Source organism: Muntiacus reevesi, chromosome 17 (assembly GCF_963930625.1).
Source record: "Muntiacus reevesi chromosome 17, mMunRee1.1, whole genome shotgun sequence".
Classification (NCBI taxonomy): domain Eukaryota; kingdom Metazoa; phylum Chordata; class Mammalia; order Artiodactyla; family Cervidae; genus Muntiacus; species Muntiacus reevesi.
This window is the reverse complement of record NC_089265.1, coordinates 303996-325764: the sequence shown is the minus strand read 5'-3', so window position 1 is coordinate 325764 and position 21769 is coordinate 303996.

Here is a 21769-nt window from a genome sequence, read left to right as displayed (position 1 = left end):
ACATCATGAGAAACTCTGGGCTGGATGAAGCACAAGCTGAAATCAAGATTGCTGGGAGAAATATCAACATCCTCAGATATGCAGATGATACCACCCTTATGGCAGAAAGTGAAGAATTAAAGAGCCTTTTGATGAAAGTGAAAGAGGAGAGTGAAAAAGTTGACTTAAAGCTCAACATTAAGAAAACTAAGGTCATGTCATCTGGTCCCATCACTTTATAGCAAAAAGATGGGGAAACAGTGGTAGACTTTATTTTTGGAGCTCCAGAATCACTGCAGATGGTGACTGCAGCCATGAAATTAAACAACACTTACCCTTTGGAAGGACAGTTATTACCAACATAAATAGCATATTAAAAAGCAGAGACATTACTTTTCCAGCAAAGATCCATCTAGTCAAGGCTATCATTTTTCCAGTAGTCATGTATGGATGTGAGAGTTGGACTATAAAGAAAGCTGAGAGTCACTTGGACAGCCAGGAGATCTAACCAGTCCATCCTAAAGGAAATCAATCCTGAATATTCTTTCTAAGGGCTAATGTTGAAGCTGAAACTCCAACAATTTGGCCACCTGATGCAAAAAACTGACTCATTTGAAAAGACCCTGATGCTGGGAAAGATTGAGGATGGGAGGAGAAGGAGACGACAGAGGATGAGATGGTGGGATGGCATCACCGACTCAATGGACACGAGTTTGAGTGGACTCCAGGAGTTGGTGATGGACAAGGAGGCCTGGCGTGCTGCAAAGTGTCGGACACAATTGAGTGACTGAACTGAACTGAGTAGAATTTACTGGTAAAAACATGGGCTATGGAGTCAACTTGTTGAATTCCCATTCTGGCCTTAGCAATTTTGATCCAAGCAGTCTGGACAATGTTTCTTAATATTTTTGGGCTTCATCATTTTTTTTCTAGTCAAAATGGATTCCTTATATGGGTAGGGTTATTTTGAGGATTATCCAACAGAAAGTATGCACTATGGAACATATTGTTCTCCATATATATCTGTGTGTTTTTGTGTGCATGCTAAGTCATTTCTGACACTTTGTACATCCATGAACTTGGCAGTCATCAATAATGGTAGCTATTAGTCATTTTTTGGGGCTTCAAAATCACTGCAGTTGGTGATTACAGCCATGAAATTAAGAGACGCTTACTCCTTGGAAGGAAAGTGATGACCGATCTAGATAGCGTATTAAAAAGCAGAAACATTACTTTGCCAACAAAGGTCCGTCTAGTCAAGGCTATGGTTTCTCCAGTGGTCATGTATGGATATGAGAGTTGGACTGTGAAGAAACCTGAGCGCCGAAAAATTGATGCTTTTGAACTGTGGTGTTGGAGAAGACTCTTGAGACTCCCTTGGACTGCAAGGAGATCCAGCCAGTCCATCCTAAAGGAGGTCAGTCCTGGGTGTTCATTGGAAGGAGTGCTGCTGAAGCTGAAACTCCAATTCTTTGGCCACCTCATGTGAAGAGTTGACTCATTGAAAAAGACGCTGATGCTAGGAGGGATTGGGGACAGGAGGAGAAGTGGACGACAGAGGATGAGATGGCTGGATGGCATCACCAACTCGATTGACATGAGTTTGAGTGAACTCCGGGAATTGGTGATGGACTGGGAGGCCTGGCGTGCTGCGATTCATGGGGCCACAAAGAGTCAGACACATTTGAGCAACTGAACTGAACTAAACTGAAAGAATCATGGAGAATGACATTCAATATATATTTTAATTTCCTTATCATCCACCTAAATGACTCAATGAATTTTATAAGTAATAGTACCTAAAATAGTAAATATTCACACATTTTTGGTCATTGGTATTTCCTTTTTCTATCTTGTCATTTATGAATCTTAAGTCTAGTTTTGGTAATGCACATGATTGCCCAAATAGGAAAGCAGAGTTTTGATGGTTATAAATAAATATATAATACAGAAGTCTACGTACCTATGAAGGAAGAGACATTTTAGAAAGAGTATCAATGTCATGGATCTTCTGCTGAATAATGCAGGCAGGATTTATATTATTTGCAGATTGATACCATTTCCCTAAGAGAATATACATTAAGTTCAGTTCAGTTCAGTCACTCAGTCATGTCTGACTCTTTGCGACCCCATGAATCACAGCACGCCAGGCCTCCCTGTCCATCATCAACTACTGGAGTCCACCCAAACCCATGTCTATCGAGTCGATGATGCCATCCAACCATCTCATCCTCTGTTGTCCCCTTTTCCTTCTGCCCTCAATCCCTCCCAGCATTGGGACCTTTTCCAATGAATCAACTCTTCGCATCAGGTGGCCAAAGTGTTGGAGTTTCAGCTTCAGAATCAGTCCTTCCAATGAACATCCAGGACTGATCTCCTTTAGGATGGACTGGTAGGATCTCCTTGCAGTCCAAGAGACTCTCAATAGTCTTCCCCAACACCACAGTTTAAAAACATCATTTCTTTGATGCTCTGCTTTCTTCATAGTCCAACTCTCACATCCATACATGACCACTGGAAATACCATAGCTTTGACTAGACGGACCTTTCTTGGCAAAGTAATGTTTCTGCTTTTTAATATGCTATCTAGGTTGGTGATAACTTTCCTTCCAAGAAGTAAGTATCTTTTGATTTCATGGCTGCATAGATGAGTATTAAGTAATTACTTTATTAGATAGTATTTTGCACTAAATGAGTTCTCTGGAGAAATAACAATTGGGTACAATGCAGATTTACCATGGGAGCAACTCGTTTCTAGTGTTTTTCTTTTTTAGATTCAGTGTCAATATTTTTCTTCATATGTTGGGAAGTCTATATCATGATATTGATGTCTGCCATCGATACTCATGCCATATTCTGTTACCTGTAATATTTGTTTAATTCAATTTAACACAATTTCTTCCACACGATTATCATAACTTTGTGCCACAACTTATTACCATCTCACTTTGGGTTAAGGGTTGAAAAGTTTCTTTAATATAAAAATCTTGACTCCCAGTACTTCTCAATATGACTGAATTTGTAGATATAGTTTTAAAAGAGGAAATTAAATTGTAATTGGTTCAGATAGTGCATCCTAACCCAAGATGACTGGTGTCTTTTTTAAGAAAGGAGATTAGAACCCAAAAACACACACAAGAAAGACTGTGAGAGACACAGCAGGTCATGGCCGTCTATAAGCCAGACAGAGGCTTCAGAGTGAGACCAACCCTACTAACACCTTGATCTTGGATTGCTATCCTCCAAACTGGAAGGAAATCACTCTTTTGTTTAAACCACCCAGTCTGTGGTACTTAGTTATAGCAGCCTCGCAAACTAATATGTTCTGCCTTCAGTAGACAAAGAGACTGTTTTCATATTCAAAGGAAGCTTTGCTTCTTTGAAGAGTAGCATCATTTTAAATATGTTTGAAACCTTTATAGTACACATTCAAAATGTGCACAAAACATAAGCTTACAGTTTGTTGAATTTTTTCAAAGTAAATATGCCTTTATGACCAAAACTCTAAACCAAGTAGAAGACCAACACTACATCAGACAAACTTCTCATCTCCTTTCTAAGTCAGTATTCCTCAAGTTAGATGAATCTTTATTTTTAGCACTCTACATAGTTGGTGTCTTTTTCTGAATTTTACACAAATGGAATCCAACAACACATTCTTTCATGAACAGTCTCCTGGTGAAAATTCTGTTGATATCTGAACATTATGTTGATAATTGTTTTAACTTGTTTGTACTGCTATAGTAATTATAACATAAGCATTTATTTCTCACCATTCTGAAAGATGAAAGTCAAAGATTGGATTGGGTTCTGATGAGAGCATTCTTCCTGTTTATAGATGGCTGTCTTTTTGCTGTGCCCACACATCACATGGGGCAAGGTAGTGCCCTGGGCTCTTTCATGAGGGCACTAATCCAGTTCATGGGCTTCCCTAGTAGCTCAGAAAGTAAAGAATATTTCTGCATTGCAGGGGTCCTGAGTTTGATTCTTGTATACAGAATATTCCCTGGATGAGGAAATGGCAACCCACTCCAGTTTTCTTGCCTGGGGAACCACATGGACAAAGGAGCCTGGTGGGTTACAGTCCATGGGGTCACAGAGTCAGACATGACTAAGCATGCACAGGCACTAATTCAGTTCATGAGGGCAAACAAAGCCTTCATGACCTAATGACTTCCCTAAAACCCTCACATTCTAAATAGCAATGGTTCTTTTATTATTGTAAGTGTAGAGATCAAATTGACAACATCCATTGAATCATGGAGAAAGCAAAGGCATTACAAAAAACCGTCTACTTCTGCTTCACTGACTACACTAAAACCTTTGATTGTGTGAATCACAACAAACTGTAGCAAATCTTAAAGAGATGGGAGTACCAGACCACCTTACATATCTTCTGAGAAATCTGTATGTCAGTAAAGAAGCAACAGTTAAAACTAGGCATGCTATAATAGACTGGCTTAAAATTGGGAAAGGAGTGTGTCAAGGCTGTATATTGTCAGCCTGTTTATTTAACTTACAGGCAGAATACATCGTAAGAAATGCTGAACTGGATGAATCACAAGCTGGAATCAAGATTGCTAGGAGAACTATCAAAAACCTCAGATATACAGATGACACCTCTCTAATGGCAGAAAGTGAAGAGGAACTATAAGAGCATCTTGATTAGAGTGAAAGAATAGAGTGAAAATGCTAGCTTAAAACAGTATTCAAAACACTAAGATCATGACATCAGTCCCATTGTTCATGTGTGCTCAGTCACTTCAGTCACGTCCTATTCTTTGTGACCCCATGGACTGTAGCATGCCAGGCTTCTCTGTCTATGGTGATTCTCCTGGCAATAATACTGGAGTGGATTGCCATGCTTGCCTCCAAGGGATCTATCTTCCTGACCTGGGGATCAACCAGGTTGATCGACCAGCATCTTTTATATCTTTTATGTCTCCTGCATTGGTAGGCAGTTACTTTACCACTAGTGCTACATGGGAAGTCCCATCACTTCATGGCAAATAGAAGGGGAAAAAGTGGAAGGAGTGACATTTTATTTTCTTGGGCTTCAAAATCACTGTGGGATGGTGACTGCAGTCATGAAATTAAAAGAGGCATGCTCCTTGGAAGGAAAACTATGACAAATCTAGGTAGCATATTAAAAAACAGAGGCATTAGTTTTCTGACAGATGTCTGTATAGTTAAAGCTATGTTTTTGTTTGTTTTGTTTTCTTTCTTTCTTTCTTTCTTTTTTTTTTTGTAGTAGTAGTCATGTATGGATGTGAGAATTGGACCATAAAGAGGGCTGAGCACCAAAGAACTGATACTTTCAAATTGTGATTATGGAGAAGACTGAGAGTCTTTTGGACTGTAAGGTGATCAAACCAATCAATCCTAGAGGAAACCAAACCAGAATATTCACTGAAAGGACTGTTGCTAAAGCTGAAACTCCAGTACTTTGGCCACCCATCTCCTACTCAACAGACATGATTTGAGCAAATTCCAGGAGATAGTGAAGGACAGGGACGCCTGGTGTGCACGGGGTCACAAAGAATCAAAAACGACTGAGTGATTGAACAACAACAACATAGTATCCATTACATGACTGTACCTAAATTTATATATTCTTCCTATTTTTGAGAAATGTCTAGAGTGCTGCCTGATGTGGCTACTACAAAATACATTCTTGCTCCTGTCTCTATATGAATATATCCATGCACTTCTGTTTGTTAGAATTTTGGATAGAATTGCTGGTTTATAGAATACATATATATTCTGCTTAAAGTGATAATGTCAAAGAGTTTCACAAACTGGTTATATGAATTACATTCCCATTAGCACTATATAAGTAGTTTTGTTCCATAGTCTCACCAGTATTAATATTACAAGGTGTTTTGTAAAAATTTTTGTATGCTAGGTTTGTGTGTAGGTGCAAATATTTTATAGTTCTAATTTGCTTTTTCCTAATCACAATTGAATTTGAAGATATGTGACATGTTACTTGTCGAATAATTGATGCTTTTGAACTGTGGTGTTGGAAAATACTCTTGAGATTCCCTTGGACTGGAAGGAAATCCAACCAGTCCATCCTAAAGGAAATCAGTCCGGATTTTTCAATGGAAGGCCTTGATGCTGAAGCTGAAACTCCAATACTTTGGCCACCTGATGTGAAGAATAAACTTATTTGAAAAGACCCTGATGCTGGGAAAGATTGAAGGCGGGAGGAGAAGGGGACAACAGAGGATGAGATGGTTGGATGGCATCGCCAACTCAATGAACATGAATTTGAATAAGCTCCGGGAGTTGGTGATGGACAGGGAAGCCTGGTGTGCTGCAGTCCATGGGGTCGCAAAGAGTCAGACACAACTGAGCGACTAAACTGAAATGAACTGATGTATTAGTTGGTTTCTTGAATATATCTTTGTTGAGAACCTGTTCATGACTTGCTTTTTTTCATTTACTTCCATGAATTAATTGGGTAATATTCTAACGTTCTATAGTGAATCAGACTTAAATCACATTAATATTTCCAGCTCTGCCGCTTAATACCTGTAATCTGTGGCAAGTCATTTAATGGCTCTTTGCTTCAGGCTCTCCCAAGTACAAATCTGAGACAATAGCATCAGCTGCCTCAGTTGTTCCAATGATCATTGACATAGTATCTGTAAATATCTGGGGAAAAAGATCTGTAAAATATGTGCTGATTACTGTTTGGCATATAAGCAACACTATACATGGATTGTCTATTAATCTACTTTCTAATGTTTTTGCAAACTATATGTTTGATCCTTCACTAGTATCACTTGTTATTCTAACACCCACACTAAGCTTAAAACTCTGAAGTCATCCAGTGTTTTTTCTGCTTTAAAAATGCAGAATAAAAACCCTTTTAGCTACCATCTCTTCCTGTCTCTTTATAATTTGTTATTATTTTCAATAAGTCAATTCTGTCTTTTGAACTATCCAAATTTATACCACTGTTCCATATGGTCTGTATTTATGTATATTTAGTCACAAGTTTGTTCTCATTTATGCATCTCATTTATACCCTATGGACTGTAGCTCGTCAGTATTATTATTTCTTCCTCTCTCCTCCATGTGTACATGTGTGAGTGTGAAAGTCTAAATATTCTTCAGATATCCACTACTCCAAAGAAAATATGTATGAATAAAAATATTAGGCTTATAGACTTATTCCCTGGAATATGCAACTATTTGTTTAAATACACCAGGACTGGTTTTCATTAAAGAAAACTATCAGTTAGATCCATAGGTGGGAAGGAAAATGTAGCTATGTTACCATAGTTATTGCTCCTTAAGAAAGTGCATCATATATGCAGATAACACCACTCTAATGGCAGAAAGTGAAGAGGAACTAAAGAGCCTCTTGATGAGGGTGAAAGAGAAGAGTGAAAAAGCTGACTTGATTTGAGATAATAGCATTGAAACATGTATATTATCATATGTGAAATAGTTCGCCAGTCCAGGTTTGATGCATGAGGCAGGGTGCTCAGGGCTGGTGCACTGGGATGACCCTGAGGGATGGGATGGGGAGGGAGGGTCAGGATGGGGATCACATATACACCCATGGCTGATTCATGTCAATGTATGGCAAAAACCACCACAATATTGTAAAGTAATTAGCCTCCAACTAAAATTAAAAAAAAAAAAAAACAAGCTGGCTTGAAACTCAACATTCAAAGAACTAAGATCACAACATCCAGTCCCATCACTTTATGGCAAATAGAATTTGAAAATAAGTGACAGACTTTATATTTTGGGGCTCCAAAATCACTGTGGATGGTGACTGCATCCATGAAATTAAAAGACACTTGCTCCTTGGAAGGAAAGCTATGACCAATCTAGATAGCATATTAAAAAGCAAAGACATCACTTTGCTGACGAAGGTCCATATGGTCAAAGCTATGGCTTTTCCAGTAGTCACGTATAGATGTGAGAGTTGGATCATAGGGAAGGTTGCATGTTGAAGAACTGATGTTTTTGAATTGTGGTGCTGGAGGAGATTCTTGAGAGTTCCTTGGACATCAAGGAGATCAACCAGTCCATCCTAAAGGAGCTCAGTCCTGGATTTTTATTGGAAGGACTGATGCTGAAGATGAAGCTCCAAAAATTTGTCCACCTGATGCAAAGAGCAGAGTCTTTGGAAAAGACCCTGATGTTGGGAAAGACTGAAGGCAGCAGGAGAAGGGGCTGACACAGGATGAGGTGGTTGGATGGCATGAGTTTGAGCAAGCTCTGGGAGATGGTGAAGGACAGGGAAGCCTGGCATGCTGCAGTTCGTGGGGTAGCAGGAGGAGAAGAGGGTGGTAGAGGGTGAGATTATTAGATAGTGCAGCAACAATGCATGAAAGTAGTGGGTGAAATCCTCTTAAGTCTCAAACCTGTGTGTATGAGAGCACAACTATGAACATCATACTGCTAGTGTCAGTTGTATACACTAGTGACAGCGTGGGTCACCAGTTGTATACATCAGTGACAGCGTGGGTCACCAGTTGTATACACCAGTGACAGTGTGGGTCACCTGAATTTCTGAGCAGTGCTGTTGGCTTAAAAATAGTGCTTCCTCAGAGTCACTTGGTCCTTCCAAAAACTTTCATATATATTTAAAAATGGAGACACTTACTTTGTTCACTTTCAAAATTGGCATTTTCTAATGCTGCAATCGTTACTGAATCTTTATTTAGTGTCAAACCTGGCTAGATTGTAAAGACAGAGACATGGGCCCTGGGATCACAGTATTTGAAATAATAAAAGGCCTAGTTTTGCACAACTGAATATGTTTGTATGCTTAAAAACAATAAATCTCTAGATATTTAAGTAGACTTCAACAAGCTATAAATTGAATGTTAAAAGTTAAAATAATAGTTATTTATTTGTATGCATGTTTTAGCATAATTTATAGGTAATTTAACTTTCAAATTAAAGTTTTTTCAATAACAATATCTAGTAATGAAAAGATTGATATAATTGTATGGTATAGCATAGAATTAATGACTCTAAAAGCATTACTCTGCAAGAAATTTTGAGCAAAAATAGGTCTAAGGTGCAAAGGATGCTTTGAAATACAAATGAGAAAAAAGTGTCAGTTGAGGGGTAATAATATTCGTGTCATCCTTTTCCTTTGAAAGTAACATCCGACACTGATTTTGTTCAGACCCTGCCTGGTCTGACATAATATTGAACTGGGACTTATGGGTATATTTTGACAAGTGCACAAAAGGTGAACAAGTTCCTGTTTTATGCAATTATAAGACTCACTTCAGTTTAGTCAGAATAAATGGATTCTTTCCTCTATAGCATCAGCCCTTTCCTTTTCATTGTTATAGCCCTTAACAAAATGTAGCACTTCTGCTTTCAGAATCTGCCTTCAGCAGAGCACATTCTCAGGATGGCAGTGAGAATGAAGATGTAGGAGATGAGGATTATGAGAAGAGAGTTGGAGAGGTTAAATCCTGCCACCACAAACATGGATCTCTCCTTAAAGTAAGTGTCAGAGCAGGAGAGTCAAACGAGGGGTGTGTCAGCACAGTAGAAGTGATTAATGATATTGGAGCCACAGAAGGTCAAGCGGTATGTCCACATAGTTTTCATCAGGTCACTAAGGAGCTCGTAGGTATATGGACCAGCAATCAGGCAAATGCAGACCCCTTTGGACATCTTGCTGCTATAAATCAAAGGATTACAGATGGCCATGTACCTAGCATAAGCCATCACAGCTAGCATGTAATATTCAGTAATCATCATGGCAATGAAAAAATAACACTGGATTAAGCAAGCAGTGTAGGAAATGGTTTTTTTTTCTCTGATAAGAAGTTCACTAACATCTTGGGAGTCACATTAGTGGAATAGCACAAATCCAAGCAGGACAAACTGGCCAAAAAGAAGTACATAGGGGTGTGGAGGCACGAATTTATCCTGATCAATAGTAACATCCCAAGGTTCCCTCCCACGGTGATCAGATAGATTCCCAGGAACAGCACAAAGAGGGTGGGCTGAAGATCTGGACAATCTGTTAATCCCAAGAGAACAAATTCAGTCACCAATGTAGAATTTCCTCTGCCCATTTTCTTAGTTGCCAGCATTGTTCACTTAGATAAATTAAAATAAGAAGTGAATGAGAAGTCCATCATACATTTCTTCTCTCTCTTTCTTGTATTCCTTTTCTGTCTTTCTCTTCTACCCTTGGTTACCCTCACACAAAGCTATTATCAGACATAGTCTAAGACTGTAGAAGGTAAGACTTTTAATAAGGTCATAATCACTAATAGCTAAGTATAAAATGTGCAGATGATTCCCAAGCAGAATGGCTCCTGTGTCTCTGCCTTATTTTGGAATGAGGGAATTATGACCCAAAGTTCATTTTAAAATGGCTTCAACCACCAACTGTTACTTATAGGTTGCTATAAAATTGTGGATTCTTAATTGGTCCCAGGGATGGTTCTGGACAAAATGGTGAACATGTTTGGAAACACTTTTGCAGTCTTTAAGAGTATGTGTATATTTATTTGTTCATTAGTCATGCCACATGCAGGATCTTAGTTACCTGACCTGGGATCAGGGACCTGGCTTGTGCCCCCTGCAGTGGAAGCCCAGAGTCTTAACCACTGGACCACCATGGAAGTTTTCCAGTATATGCATACTTAGAAATTCAAACTTTGAGAATTGCATTTCCTACTTACTCTATGGTGGTTGTTGTTTAGCTGCTAAGTCATGCTCAACTCTTTTGTGACCCCATGGGCTATTGCCTACCAGGCTTCTCTCTCCATAGGATTTCCCTGGCAAAAATACTGGAGTGGGTTGTCATTTTCTTTTTTTTTTTTTTTTTTTTTTTAATTATTTTATTAGTTGGAGGCCAATCACTTTACAACATTTCAGTGGGTTTTGACATACATTGACATGAATCAGCCATATAGTTACACGTATTCCCCATCCCGATCCCCCCTCCCACCTCCCTCCCCACCCAACTCCTCAGGGTCCTCCCAGTGCACCAGGCCTGAGCACCTGACTCATGTATCCCACCTGGGCTGGTGGTCCGTTTCACCATAGATAATATACATGCTGTTCTTTCAAAACATCCCACCCTCCCCTTCTCCCACAGAGTTCAAAAGTCTGTTCTGTACTTCTGTGTCTCTTTTTCTGTTTTGCATATAGGATTATCGCCACCATCTATCTAAATTCCGTATATATGTGTTAGTATACTGTAATGTTCTTTATCTTTCTGGCTTACTTCACTCTGTATAATGGGCTCCAGTTTCATCCATCTCATTAGAACTGATTCAAATGAATTCTTTTTAACGGCTGAGTAATATTCCATGGTGTATATGTACCACAGCTTCCTTATCCATTCATCTGCTGATGGGCATCTGGGTTGCTTCCATGTCCTGGCTATTATAAACAGTGCTGCGATGAACATTGGGGTGCACGTGTCTCTTTCAGATTTGGATTCTTCAGTGTGTATGCCCAGAAGTGGTATTGCTGGGTCATATGGCAGTTCTATTTCCAGTTTTTTAAGAAATCTCCACACTGTTTTCCATAGTGGCTGTACTAGTTTGCATTCCCACCAACAGTGTAAGAGGGTTCCCTTTTCTCCACACCCTCTCCAGCATTTATTGCTTGTAGACTTTTGGATAGCAGCCATCCTGACTGGCGTGTAATGGTACCTCATTGTGGTTTTGATTTGCATTTCTCTGATGATGAGTGATGTTGAGCATCTTTTCATGTGTTTGTTAGCCATCTGTATGTCTTCTTTGGAGAAATGTCTGTTTAGTTCTTTGGCCCATTTTTTGATTGGGTCGTTTATTTTTCTGGAATTGAGCTTCAGGAGTTGCTTGTATATTTTTGAGATTAATCCTTTGTCTGTTTCCTCATTTGTTATTATTTTCTCCCAATCTGAGGGCTGTCTTTTCACCTTACTTATAGTTTCCTTTGTTGTGCAAAAGCTTTTAAGCTTCATTAGGTCCCATTTGTTTATTTTTGCTTTTATTTCCAATATTCTGGGAGGTGGGTCATAGAAGATCTTGCTGTGATTTATGTCGGAGAGTGTTTTGCCTATGTTCTCCTCTAGGAGTTTTATAGTTTCTGGTCTTACATTTAGATCTTTAATCCATTTTGAGTTTATTTTTGTGTATGGTGTTAGGAAGTGTTCTAGTTTCATTCTTTTACAAGTGGTTGACCAGTTTTCCCAGCACCACTTGTTAAAGAGATTGTCTTTTTTCCATTGTATATCCTTGCCTCCTTTGTCAAAGATGAGGTGTCCATAGGTTCGTGGATTTATCTCTGGGCTTTCTATTCTGTTCCATTGATCTATTTTTCTGTCTTTGTGCCAGTACCATACTGTCTTGATGACTGTGGCTTTGTAGTAGAGTCTGAAGTCAGGCAGGTTGATTCCTCCAGTTCCATTCTTCTTTCTCAAGATTACTTTGGCTATTCGAGGTTTTTTGTATTTCCATACAAATTGTGAAATTATTTGTTCTAGTTCTGTGAAAAATACCGTTGGTAGCTTGATAGGGATTGCATTGAATCTATAGATTGCTTTGGGTAGAATAGCCATTTTGACAATATTGATTCTTCCAATCCATGAACACGGTATGTTTCTCCAACTGTTTGTGTCCTCTTTGATTTCTTTCATCAGTGTTTTATAGTTTTCTATGTATAGGTCTTTTGTTTCCTTAGGTAGATATACTCCTAAGTATTTTATTCTTTTTGTTGCAATGGTGAATGGTATTGTTTCCTTAATTTCTCTTTCTGTTTTTTCATTGTTAGTGTATAGGAATGCAAGGGATTTCTGTGTGTTAATTTTATATCCTGCAACTTTACTATATTCATTAATTAGCTCTAGTAATTTTCTGGTAGAGTCTTTAGGGTTTTCTACGTAGAGGATCATGTCATCTGCAAACAGCGAGAGTTTCACTTCTTCTTTTCCTATCTGGATTCCTTTTACTGTCATTTTCTTTTTAAGGGGATCTTTCTGTCCCAGGGATTTAAACTGTGGCTCCTGCATTGGCAGGTTGATTCTTTACCACTGAGTATTACAGAGTCCCACATTATAGGAATTCAAAGAAAAATTACTGAGGCTTATTTAACTGATCACTTATCTCTAACTCTTTGCTAACCCATGAACTACAGTCTGCCAGCCTCCTCTGTTCATGGAATTCTCCAGGCAAGCATACTAGTGTGAGTAGTCATTCTCCTCTCCAGGGGATCTTCCGAACCCAGGAATCGAACCTGAGTCTTCCACATTGCAGCCAGAGCCTTTACAGTCTCAGTCACTGGGGGTATCCCACTTTACTACTGTGTCCCCCCAATACAGGAGGATGTGGTATTCCTATATGAATAGGCCAAAGACAAAGACTCCAGATTTGGAAATAACAAAGTCCTGTATGAATTAAAGGAAGAACTTTTCATTCAGAAGAATTTATGTGAATAAAACAAGAGAGACTTGGACAGGCAAAAAGAGACATGGAAAAAACTTAGATCATTGTTTTGTTTGCTTATCCATTTATTTATTCATTTTTCATTTATCCAAGATAGCATTTAAGGAGTTTATAGCATATAACAAAGTTTGGTAACTTTGTGCTGCTAGTGTTACAGAAATTTGACTCTAACCTTCCTAGCAACATATAGTTCAATTAATTCAATATAGGTTAATTTACATAATTAATAGTTCAATTATCTTCTTTATAGGCTTACAATGTCCAGAAGTTATAAAACAAAAAACTAATCAAGCTGGGATAGAATCATTCTTAATGCAGATTTTCAGTTCTGTTCAGTTCAGTCGCTCAGTCATATCCGACTCTTTGTGACTCCATGAATCGCAGCACTCCAGGCCTCCCTGTCCATCACCAACTCCCGGAGTTTACTCAAACTCAGGTCCATCGAGTCGGTGATGCCATCCAGCCATCTCATCCTCTGTCATCCCCTTCTCTTTCTGCCCCCAATCTGTCCCAGCATCAGGGAATTTTCCAATGAGTCAACTCTTCGCATGAGGTGGCCAAAGTATTGGAGTTTCAGCTTCAGCATCAGTCCTTCCAATGAACACCCAGGACTTATCTCCTTTAGGATGGACTGGTTGGATCTCCTTGCAGCCCAAGGGACTCTCAAGAGTCTTCTCCAACACCACAGTCCAAAAGCATCAATTCTTTGGCACTCAGCTTTCTTCACAGTCCAACTGTCACATCCATACATGACCACTGGAAAACCCATAGCCTTGACTAGACGGACCTTTGTTGGCAAAGTAATGTCTCTGCTTTTTAATATGCTATCTAGGTTGGTCATAATGAGTTTACATGATATTAACTATAATGAAAGGGTTATATTTTCAGGAAGATTATCAGTTCAGACAATATAGATGATAATGAAAGAATAAAATGAGGAATTCTTGTTCCAGACTTTTCATTACAGATTCAATACATTTTCATTGTGGATTCTCAATGTTCTCATGTGTTATTTTATAAGCTATATACTGCACAAGATGAGAAACAAAATCTCAAACACCTGTGGGAGCCATTTAGATAATAAGGGTGAATATGTGCCTGTGTGCCAAGTTTCTTTAGTCATATCTGACTCTTTGTGAGTCAGACCCCATGGACTACAGCCCAGCAGGCTCCTCTGTCATGGAAATTTCCAGTCAAGAATACTGGAGTGTGTTGCCATGCCCTCCTCCAGGGGATCTTCCTGACCCAAGGACGGAACCTGTGTCTGCTAAACTTCCTACTTTGGCAGGTGGGTTCTTTCCCACTAGTGCCACCTGGGAAGCCCATCAGAGTGAGTATAAGAATGAATTAAAGTGAACTAAGTGATGGTTCCCAAGATAAATGGTCAGCAGTCACTTAGCCTGGTTTAATTTTAACTGTACTTTCCAAGCTGTGTGTTCTAAGATCTTGTGTGTGTGTCTGTGTGTGTGTTAATCACTCAGTTGTGACAGTCTTTGCAACCCCAAGAACTGTAGCCCACCATCCTTCTCTGTCCATGGGATCCTCCAGGCAAGAATATTGGAGTGGGTTGCCATTCCCTTCTCCAGGGGATATTTCTGATTCAGAGATAGAACCCAAGTCTCTCACATTGCAGACAGATTTTTATCATCTGAGCCCCTAAGGTCTTAAGAGCTTCAAATTTTAAAGAGATATCAGAATTTATTATTTGTATGTAAAACTTGCCAAATACAATTTTGGCAAATATTCTGAATTTTATACCTATCCTTAACCAGAGCATAACATAGGAAATCCATGGGCTTGATCTACTGAAATGCAGATAACAATGTATCAATTATATGTACAGTATCTAAGCTGTTCCTAGATGTTGAATGAAGTGCCCTCAGAAGTTAGCTACTTTAACTTTGATACTTCCCAGATGGCATGTGAGTCAGTCATTACACTAAGGCCATCTTTGTGCACAAAGAGCAGTCAGTCCTATGTGTGTGTGAGTCACTTTGCAGGGAAATGAAGGGAAATGAAGGTAAATGGCAACAGTGCTGGCCTCAGAAGATCTGTTTGGTGTCTTCACGGTAAAGGAGATAAATGAAGAGAAAGTTAACATTAGAAGTGATTAGTTCAGTAATAAAGATTTGAATGGAGTAATTCATTGTGTTCTAGAATCAGTATATGGATCAAAGAATAATAACATTTAACAAGAGCTTGAAGGAAAGCTAAGTGTTTTCTACAAAGACTAGGGTAAAGAGTACTTTCAGATAGAGTGAACATGCAGAGACAAAAGGCTTTCAAGATCAAATAAACGCATGGGTATATTTTCAAGGATGAATTTTCTACAAGGGTGAATTTTTTATAGTACAAAAGAAAACATTTTAAATAAAATGTTTTTATCTTATTGGCAAACAGTCAAATTAACGGAAAGTCCCCATAACAGTCTAAGAAGTGTGAATACCCTTGAAATCTCCAAGGTAGCAAATCTCTGAATTTTTCTGGAATGTATGTGTTACACCCAAATTATGGAGATGGATTAAATTCAACATTTTCTGTTAATTTGCCAAAGAAATAATTTGCAGGGCTTAAACCTATACCTCTGGCCTTTGGGAGGAAAATCCAATAATTAGAGAATCAGAATTTATGTAAATAAAAGGAGTACTCTTTCCAGAGCACTTGGGTTTCTCTGGCTTATTGGTACAGAATCCAGAATCCAGAATCCATACAGAATGCAATATAGGTAGACCTGGGTTCAGCCCCTGGGTGGGGAAGATCTCCTGGAGTATGAAATGGCCACCCACTCCAGTATTCTTGCCTGGAAATCCCATGGACGATACAATCAGTGGGGCACAGAGTCAGGTACAACTGAGCGACTAATTCTTTCACTCTGCAGAATGACAAGTCCACTTGGAAAATATTCATTTAGAATGTACAAAGCTTCCATTTCAATGGCATAAAGATACTTTCTAATCTTTAAATCTCTACACTTATGCCGTAACTACTAGCACCTGTTTGGTCACTGTATTACATTTAACAACTAATAAAGACAAAAATACAACAAAAGTTCCTATAGAAAAAGCTATGTTTTTTCCAGTAATCATGCATGGATGTGAGAGTTGGACTATAAAGAAGACTGAGCACTAAAGAATTGACATTTTTGAACTGCTGTGCTGGAAACTCTTGAGAGTCCCTTTGACAGCAAGGAGATCAAATCAGTCCATCCTAAAGGAAATCAGTCCTGAATATTCATTGGAAGGACTGATGCTGAAGCTGAAGCTCCAATACTCTGGCCACCTGATGCAAAGAACTGGCTCAATGGAAAAGACCCATATGCTGGGAAAAATTGAAGGCAAGAGAAGAAGGGGGAAACGGAAGATGAGATGGTTGAATGGCATCACTGACTCAATGGACATGAGTTTAAGCAAACTCGGAGCTAGTGATGGACAGAGAAGACTGGCAAGCTACACTTCGTGGGGTTGCAAAGAGTTGTACATGACTTAGCAACTGAACAACAAAAGACAAAATTAGATATAATCAAAAAATAGAAGAGAGAATTTTATCTGACTGCTTCCTATTCTTTCCTTTAAATAGGTTCAACGAGCACACTCCAAATTTAGGGGGAAAAAAAGACTATATTTTGATAGTAGTACTTCCTCCCATGCACAAGGTTGCTTCAATTTTACAAAGCAATTATGCTTTTCTATTTTATTTTACCTTTAGAAAAATCCTGCAACTGATATAAAGAAGTTGTATTAATAAAGAGGATAATGGGGCAGAGATAAACATTGTTTGCTATAACCTGAGTTTTTTATATTACTATTTTAAAAACTATTCAGCAGAGCTTCCCTGGTGGCTCAGTGGTAAAGAATCTGCCTGTCAATGCAGCGGAGATGGGTTTGATCCCTGGTAGGACGATCCCACATTCTGTGGGACAGCTAAGCCTGTGCACTGCAACTACTGTGAAAGCAAACATTTTAAGTACTTTCAAATATTTATAATTTTCACACACTTTAAATTATCTGTGTTGAAATAATTATTATTAAGCTCTTTTTCAAATCACATCTGCCTGAGTTTCTCCTCCTCTCTCTTTTTACACCTCCATTTTGCATCCATGACACTATTATCAAGAGTGCTCTAGTTACATTTTTTGTCTAACTCGCATGTTAATGGCCTGTGGTTATATGTAAAACATAATTAAATGTAAATAATTAAATGTAAAACATAATTCTCAACATCTCAGTTAAAAATTCTTTGAAAACTTAGGTATGCATCTTACAAATATAAATGGCTTTAGAGATTTTTGATAAATTCAGTTGTTTCTTTAGAGCTAAAGCCTTTCTTTTTCCACTTAAAATATCTGAACTTTAAATAGAAATTCAATTGAAGATTAGTTCTGTTTCCATAAGCAAATGCTTATAGAGCTTGAGATATGTCAAGACTCACGTCCAATGGCTATGAGAATGACCTTTGATAGCTTTCCATTTAATTTTTACTGCACCCATTATTTCCTGTGGTTAGAAATATTGTTTATTTGATACTTATCAAAGTGGTAACTAAATTTATCCTCCACAACTCTTTCATTTTTAACTCCTTTTCTGATATGGAATACTAAGTAATTTGTATTAAATTATTGTATCAGCTATACCTGAATATGAAATAAAAAGTTTAAAGTTTGGGGAAAAACTTGAATATTTTGCTCTCTGTTGGAGAAATATCACACACAAACATCAAGTAAACTTCAGTTCGAAATTCTGGGTCATTAGTAGCCAAGGTAGGTAGTAACCATTTTTTGAAAGTCTAGGTTACTTTTCTTTTCTCAAGAAATATAACTGAAATAAATTCCACATTAGGTTTCACTGGCTCAATAATGTCAAAGTGCTTTCCTCTGAATTGGAACAAACCAGAATAAGCCAGGTAACAGGGAAAATATAAATTTGTTTAAACTAATGCATCACTGACTCGATGGACACGGGTTTGGGTGGACTCTGGGAGTTGGTGATGGACAGGGAGGCCTGGTATGCTGCAGTACATGGGGTTGCAAAGAGTCAGACACGACTGAAGGACTGAGCTGATTCATTCTTCACTCTTGTGAAGGCATTTTGGAATTGTAGAACATTTATGTGCAGCTATAGTATTAATAGACTCTGCCATGGTGTTTACTAAGTGCAGTGGCAATTCTCAGTCTATTGTCAATGTGAAAAGCTGTGGCTGATTCACATCCTCACCAGATACTGCACTTATTTACACTTTGCCATTTGGTCAGTCAGTCAGTTCAGTCGCTCAGTCGTGTCCGGCTCTTTGTGACCCCATGGATTGCAGCACACCAGGCCTCCCTGCCCATCACCAACTCCCGGGGCTTGCTCAAACTCACGTCCATTGAGTTGGTGATGCCATCCCACCATCTCATCCTCTGTCGTCCCCTTCTCCTCCTGTCTTCAATCTATCCCAGCATCAGGGTCTTTTTCAATGAGTCAGTTCTTTGCATCAGGTGGTCAAAGTATTGGAGCTTCAGCTTCAGCATCAGTCCTTCCAATGAATATTCAGGACTGGTTTCTTTTAGGATTGACTGGTCTGCTCTCCTTGCATAATGCAATTTCTAGTATTTTATTTACTTCAGTGCTAAATAGGTGGATATCCACTTTTGTGATGAGTCTATGAGTTTTTGAATCTGAATAACAGGACACACAAAAGGGTCACATTTGAAAATGTTTGCCCTTCTGAAACTTGTACTACTTAGATGGCTTCATGTCATCACTATTTTGGATTAAACAGATTACATGTATCAAACAATTTCTTGTTTGAATATGAAGTGATTCCTTTTTTCTTTTTCTTTTTTTTTTTGCAATTTTCAAGTCCTTTCCAGTACTGGGGGTGAATTTACACAGAAGTAGAATCAACCATATTTTATAGAGACAGATTGTACCAGCTGGAAAGGAGCTTAGAGGTAATCTAACTGAAGCCTCTATTTAACTTCAGGGAACCTGAGGGATAGGAAGGAAAAGTGATGTGTTAAATTTAGAGTGGACTTGTTGTCTGGACCATAGCATGTTTCTAACTAAAGAGGGAGTTGTTCAGGGAGGTTAAATGTTGCTTCCTCTGGCTATAACACAGAACCTCCTACTTACTGGTGTACTGAACATTATTACTGCACGATTTATAATGAATATACTCATACAGCCCATAGTTAGTATGCCTCTATCTGTCCTCTGTGTTAGACATTTACTCAAATCTACCATTGTTTTTGCCATATTTATACTTTGTTATTTCAGTGGCAAGGATGAAGGAAGAGGTCAAGATATATGACTATAATATTAACACATTATAACTTACATTTGGACAATGATATTTACCATCACACATTGCACTGGTTGTATCAGAAGAATGTGGTGTTAAAAGATTAAATGGGAAAAGAATGAAGACTATTGAGATAGAAAGAATATTAATATGTTATATCAGTATACTGAAAATTAATGGCAATCCATTGACACCATGGGCTTCCCTTGTGGCTCAGCTGGTAAAGAATCTGCCTGCAGTGCAGGAGACCTGGGTTTGATCCCTGGGCTGGGAAGGTCCCCTGGAGAAGGAAATGGCAACCCACTCCAGAGCTGATTTGGAGAATCCCATGGACTATATAGTCCACGGGGTCACAAAGAGTCGGACATGACTGAATACCTTTCACTCACTCATTGACACCATATTTTACCTGACTTTAATATATTCCAGCCAATGTTTTCTGCCATATTGCTCCTCATAAGCAACAGTTCAAAAGAAGATTGGGTAAATTGATAAAATACACCAGGAATAGAAACCTATAAACTTTTTATATTATCGAATAGCTATCGTACGATGTTTTCACGGTGAGAACTCTTCTTAACATGTCATAGTGTTTTACAAATGCCACCATGAATAACAAAGGAATTTCATAGGCTTTATTTTCCCATTCAGAAACATTTTTACATAAGGACATTTTACAATGGCAGCTGGAAAATTTAAGACCACCCAAAGCTTCTAACTTTACTATTTTAATGTGTAAATAGGAGTGTTCTTCAGTAGTTTATGGTATTACAAATATATGATTGGATTGTAGCCTAACTTTCTCAACAGACTGATTGAGTGTTTTAGCCTTCAGGAAGCCATATCAAAAGCAGATGTAATAGTCAAATATCAAGAACTTATAGATTCTTACTTGTAGTGCAATTAATGAATACATGTGTCTTTATAACCATATTAGTGTCCACAACAATTTTATGCACCTTGCAAAAAACTGTTGTGTATATACATGCAATATATATACACTATTGTGAGATATGTGTGTGTGTGTGTGTGTGTGTGTGTGTGTGTGTGTGTGTGTATTAAGGTACTTACCAAATCTTCATTTAATTCTGTGCTACCAAGATATAAGTAATACTCAAAAAATATTGCCTACTGTTTTTAGGTAAATTCATGTCTGTTTATTTTATATTCCAGGCAAAATTCAGTGCTTGGTTAACAAGGATGGAATGCTCAATTCTTTAGCAAAGAATGTGCACAAACAGGGTGATATAAAGCAATGCCTTAAACGTGATTGTTTGTAAACCATAGAGAGGTGAGCGTTTAACCAGGGTTGGCAATGAGGAGGAAGAGAAGAAAATTATCTTGGAGGAAGTGCAGAAGAATTGATAGTTAATAATGACAGCAATAATATTGTACTTCAACAAGTGCACAGCTCTTCTATATGTCTTTAAAATCTAATCTTTAGATATCTTATTTTGATCTAACTTTATTCAAATATTAATGACTAATACCACATTTAATGATAAATACACAATGTGTTATATGCCTACATTGTGAAATGATTACCACAATAAGGTTGATTAACACATGCTTCACCTCACAGAGGTACCATTTTGAGTGTGTGTATAGTGAGGACAGTTAAGATCTACTTTTTTAAGCAAATTTCTCAAGTTATCTTTATTGTTTACTAGAGTCACCATATACATTAGATCCCCCTAAAATACTCATCAAATAACAAAGTTTGTACACTTTTGCCAACATCACCAATTTACCCTACCTTTAAGGCTCTAGAAATATTCAACCCAGTCTGTTTCTATGAATTTGATCTTTTTTTTTTTTTTTTTTTTGACTGTAGCACTCACCTTGCCAGGATCTTAGTTTCCTGATCAGGGGTCAGACTGAACCAGTTAGTGAAAGCATTGAATTCTAATCACTGGACTGTCAGGGAGTTTCTGAATTAACCTTTAAATTCTACATATATGTGAGGTCATATAGTACTTGTCTTCCTCTGTTTTATATTTCTTGTAGCACATGACCCTCGCATTTCCTTCATGTTATAGTAAATATGACTTCTTCTAAAAGACAGGATG